The 5,524-nt window shown below is 39.7% G+C and overlaps 1 protein-coding gene across 5 annotated transcripts in view; it reads left to right on the forward strand.

Moving 5' to 3' along the window:
* The window catches only part of HNRNPA3 (heterogeneous nuclear ribonucleoprotein A3), a 31,352-nt gene that overhangs the window by 15,672 nt on the left and 10,156 nt on the right, over nucleotides 1–5,524 (forward strand). For 2 of the 5 annotated variants that reach the window (XR_011324342.1, XR_011324341.1), the window contains 2 exons: nucleotides 37–111; nucleotides 2,405–2,716. The gene's annotated coding sequence lies outside the window, so the exon portion shown is untranslated. Of the gene's footprint in view, nucleotides 1–36; nucleotides 112–2,404; nucleotides 2,717–2,742; nucleotides 3,055–5,524 lie in introns of those variants that run through there. The other 3 variants (XR_011324345.1, XR_011324344.1, XR_011324343.1) reach the window with 2 other exon arrangements.

A 5,524-nucleotide genomic window follows, 5' to 3' on the forward strand; every position in this document is an offset into this window, starting at 1 on the left:
TTTAAACAAGGTAAGAGTAATTTCTTTAATTTTCAGGTTGAATGAGAAGCTGCTGCTTGACAAAATGGGGAATGTCTTGCACATCCTCTTCAGTTGAAGGTTTCTGACTGGGTAAGATTTGTAGTGTATAGTAAAACACTTGTTTAACCCTTATTTCCTTCCAGGCTTTCCTTTGCCAGCCTTTTAATATCAAGGAAAGCCTTAAGTATTAAGGAGCAAGTATTCCAGCATATGTCATCCAGAGTTTCCTGTTCTGGGTGAGGGTTGCTTGCTGGCATAATTGCTATTTGAGAATCATCTGATCCTGGGAGGTATAAAATTGCTGTGTGTCTTGAGATCAATGAGACAGAAATGATAAATGTTTTGAAGTGTCTGCTCTGGTTGCTGTGGGGAGTGTACTGAGGGGGGCGGAGGGAGTGAGAAATTGTTCATTGCCTTGAAAGAGACGCCTTGCAGAAAGGTGAAGACGCTGAAGCAGTTTATCACAATTCTCAGTAGTGTGCGGTACGCTGCTGCTGCTGCAGTAATTCTGTAAAGGCGCTTCGCATTGGTTAGAGCAGTGATTTCCCTCCTAATAAATGAATCTTGGCTTACCAGGTGGGTTTGTATTGACCTGTACAAATTGAAGAGTTCCCTTTCAGATTTTTGGTGCTTTCAGGCAGGGTAGTTTAGTGGAGGCTAATACTGTCACGTGATACCCAGCTGAAAGCACAACTGCATTTGTAGATATGAGGGGCAATAAAAGAACTTTTCATGGAATCTGTCTGCTTTTATGCACATTGGTTCTTAACTCTTGGAACATGTATTTTCTTTTCTGCATCTTTGCTTGTTACAGGTCTGGGATATTTAAAACTTTTATATAGTAGTCTAGTACCTATTTAAAGTTCCCGTACATTTTTGAGTCCGTGCATTATTTCTGTGAAGTCAGTTTCTATTTTAGTGTTGGTTATGCTTCAGTTACTCAGAAAATAAAAGTCATATGGAACCTGTGCATTTCAGTTTAACCTGGGGCTTAGGTGTGTTCACAGACCGATTCAGGTATTTAAACTTGTTACCTGCTGTCTGTAAACATCCCGAAAGCAAACTCTTGACATTGTAGCATACAGTTAAAAGTTAACTTGGCAGTAATTTACAGTGGTAATGTTGAGATTTTCATATAATCAGGAGCAACTTAATGGAAATCTCACCAGGACTGTATATATTTTTAAAAAACGGTGACAAACGTTTGGTTGAGCCAAAATTTGGAACTGCTGCAATAAGGTCACAGTCTCTCCTTAGCGTAGTATGCCAGACGGCTTGTTGCTACGCTGACAAGCTTGCTTGCTTGCACCTAGAGGTGGCAAACCTTTGCGTTTCCTCCGCTAGGCAGAGTTGCCTTGTTAGCTCCCCTAGGCATCTGGGTGTAGCAGCAGGTAATGAGGAACAGCATTAGAATGTCTCATGGTTACTCAGCTGAGGGCAAATGCTCTAGTACTTGGGGGAGGGGGAAGGTTACAATTTTTTAACAGTAAAATCTTGAAAATGTTTTAACAAAAGCAAGTTTTAACAAAAACTCTTTCTAGTTTGCATCCCATTACTAGGCCTGTGTATAGAACAAAGCTCTACCTTTCCTTAACATGAGAGGATTCTACATTGCTGCAGACTTGTTCTGTGCTCTGGAGGGGGTCTTTTTGCACCACGTCTAGAACTAGATACTCGCTGTTGGAATTATTTTCACACTTGGATTTATAACATTCTTGTTAGACTAATTTGCTTAATTTCAATTCAGAAATAAACCTTGTCAAAGATAAACACATCCTTAAGGAGTACTTGGTCAAGTGTGCCTTTGTCCAAGAGGCACTTCCAAGAGTTAAGAATATTGTTTCATGGCTAGGCTTTTCTATAGTGGCTGGTACTGAAAATAGCAGCTGTAAATGTAGATGGAGATGTAAAGTTAATGAAGCATTGGTCCCTAAGCTGCAGTTCTACAGAAGTTTCTTTGATACCTAAACCTGTGTGTTAACCTAAAAGCAAATGGTACTTCCAGGTAGTAAAAATATATTTCCCCAAAAGGAGCTCGGGTTGATGCAGATGTGATAAGTGTTTTGTTGTTACAGAGCGCTGGAATTAAACACAGCATCTTGACTTTGATATCCTTTAAATATTTAAGGCGGGAAGGGGAATGCTCCTACTCTTCAAGCATTGATTGTGTGATGTACTGACTTGCTGTCTTTGGTTCCTGTGTTTAAGACATTAACGTGTTTTCATATACTGTCTACACTGCGGTGGAATATTCACTTGCATATCAGTCTGTGGTCTCTGACAAGTGTTTGTATCTTAAATTGCGTGGAGCATGAAAGATCTTGAGTATCACTAAAATTCAGATATCTGATGGATGGTTCTTTTTCTGCTGTGGGTGCTACAGGTTGACATCTCTATCTAAGATTAGCTTTTTCCTGAACTAAAGTAATCCAAGTATCTCCGTAGAAGAAAAATGGCCTTCATGTAGAAGATAATATCGCAAGATTGGAAACAGAATAATGTTATAATAACTGGCAAAGACTTCAAGAGCAATGGTGCTAGTGTGCTGAAATCTTAGAACTTGTGGTTAAACAAGTTTAAAAATAGCATGGAAATTAAAAATTTCAGTATAGTCCATAATGGATTGAAATTTGTTAAAATATTTCAATTTTGTATCAGAATAAAGTGTATATTGTCAAATGACTTAAAATCTCAACTGCGTTGCCATCACCCTTTTTTTAGTGCTGTGAGGAACACAAAGCGGTCTTAAATTACTGCAACACACTGAGTTACAGGATCATCTTGCCGACTCAGGACTGCAAGTCAGAAAACCTTGGTTCAGCCCAGCTCCTCAGCTTTACTTTTAATAGTTCTAAAACCGAATGTTTTAATCAAGAAATAAATGGTCTCCACGTGGAGACTTGTCAGCATATGAGGTCAGCATTGTGATGCATTAGACTTGGCACTGTGTCACTAGTCACTCTCAGGTTTGGGAACATACTCTGTACCTCAGTAATGTAATAATAATAATAAAATGAATGATATAGTTTGCAATCTGATGTTTTCACATATACCAGGATAGTCTAATGTGGAATATTTTTTTCCTTGATGATGCTGGGTGTTTTGATGCAAGTACAACATTCACTGTGTTCATGATATGAAAAATACTGGTTTAAACTGAGTGCAAGTTGTTGTGGTCCGAGTTCCTTCAGACTGATTCTTTGCCTGGTGGAATTCAAACAAGGCTTCTGCATGAACTGCAGGGGGTTTTTTTGTTTTTCTTTTCATCTTGGTAATGGAATAAGTATCCCTGTATTAGTTTTTAGACACGTGGGTAGTACAAATACAAGACCCCCTGCAAAGGCTGTAAGGATGCTGTTTGCCTTTGGCTTTTGCATTAGTGCTAAAATCTCTTTTATAGCCAATTTGTAATTCAGGTGTTTATATTACAGCTAGAGAGAACATTTTCTCTGTAAGTCAGACATCTGATAGCCTAGTTAATGGCAGGGCAGAACCCAGGAGCTCTTCCTCTTCAGGTTCTCTGTGCTTTGCCATCAGACCTACCTGTGGGTTAGAGCCACTGTATATCAGTGTTGAAAGACTGCCCAGGGCCACAGCTTGGTGTGCTTCCTCCTTAATGCCTATGCTCTAAAATTGGCCATCTTTAAATACGGATTAGATCCTCTTGCTTTAAATGGCAGCAGTGTCTCCCATTCCCCTAGTGTTCACCCAGGCTGGGAGAAGGTGAGGGGTGCTTTCCTTCCTGTGCAGTGCTGGTGGCAAAGTTGACAGAGGCACCTCCTGAACAACAGCAGCAAGAAAAATATCCCTTACTGCTGCACTATCTTTGATTCAGTTTGGCTGGTGCTTGGCTGCCCTGTCTAGAGCAAATAAATCTGCTTTGTCCATCAAATCCAGCCTCTAGGTTTTCAACCATTGGTAATGAACATTTGCTCCAAAAGGAGCATTCTTGCATTCAGAGTATGTCAAGGAAGGACTGTGCAGTGGGATGGACTGACATGCCGTTAACAAGAAGGTCAGCATAAACAAGGTAAGCAGCCTCAAAGTGCAGATTAGGTCACCTGGATTTACATTTCCCAATGTCTTCTGCAAAACCACAAATGTTACTACTTGATGCAATGGGCTGGGTTCTCAGCACTTCCAGGGATGCTGGAAATCTGAGGCTACAGTTTTTTTCATGACTGTGCTGTATCCTCCTTCATGGGGCAGGACCTCACTTGAAAGTTGGCAGCAAGTAACACAGTATGAGAAGTTGTATGAAACTGCAACTTTTCTCTTAAGTTAGGCAGGGCTGGAACATCTGATAGTCCCAGGTTTAGGTACCAAAGACTTTCTTCTGGTACTGGTACTTGGCCATTGCACCTGCCTTTTAAAGAGGAGACAGTAGGATCATGGTTGCTGGCACTACACTGCCCTGGAGCAAAACTACCTTCTTTCTTACTGAAGCTGTGGTTGCTGCTCTGCTTTCCTACCCCTGCTCTACCCTGGTTAGCTAAGGTTGTGCTGCGGACAAAGTGTATGTGTGTGTGCAAGAGCGAGAGCGAGAGAGAGAGGGCGTGTGTGTGTAAGTTGGCTAATAAAACCCAAAAGCTGATTGTGAATAGTTACACTGATACTGCTGTGACCAGCTGGACAATAAAATATCATCTGAAATTCTGTGCATACAGGGAAAAACCAAAAGTACCTACATAATCTGTATGCTCCAAACTCATTAATGCTATTCAGGTGAGAGGGCTTGGAGTCACTAGAGAGTTGTATGAAAGCAGCAAACAGCACAGAACAGTCAAAAATGAGACCTTCCACAGCATCCTGTGACAGAGTATTCATCAGAACTACAGCTTGCTTTACTTTTTCTGTGCTGCTTTTTTTTTTTTTTCAGGATGCTAACAAGGTCAATAAAACAGCATATAGTATGGAATTGGGATTATGATAATCTAAAATTGTTCCTTTGGCTATCGTGGCCAGCCATGATATAAAACTCCATCACAGTTAAAAAGTTTGGGAAATAAAAATCTCAAGACTGAATTCACCAACAACTATCATTTTATTTAGGATCACTCTAACTTTGTGAATGATGAACTAATAGATGGCTGTTTTCCTAATCTGATGTCCTTCTTTAAACCCTTTTTCCTACAACATTATTAAACAATCTTTGTGGCTCCTACTCTACCCTTTTTTCAAAGAAGGAACAGGAGATACTGAAAAAATGTACCATAAGGTCTTGCAAAACAACCTGGTGTTTATTATACTAAATGAAGTTATGCATAATATTGTAATAGACAAAATACTCCTAAAATGATATAGAGCATCAGTGGCAGAAAAAACATTTTAGATTAAACGTGCCTTTCAGAAGTTTCATAGGGAAGATGAAGGAAGATGATATGGTTTTTAATGTTCAGATCAATGTGTCTATTTCAAATTACAAATTGTGGTTTTTCTGTATTCAAAAAAATCCACAATGATCAAGTACAAGTCCATTTGAAGAGTAAACAAAACAATGCTA

Source organism: Haliaeetus albicilla, chromosome 4, assembly GCF_947461875.1.
Source record: "Haliaeetus albicilla chromosome 4, bHalAlb1.1, whole genome shotgun sequence".
NCBI classification, from domain to species: Eukaryota; Metazoa; Chordata; class Aves; order Accipitriformes; family Accipitridae; genus Haliaeetus; species Haliaeetus albicilla.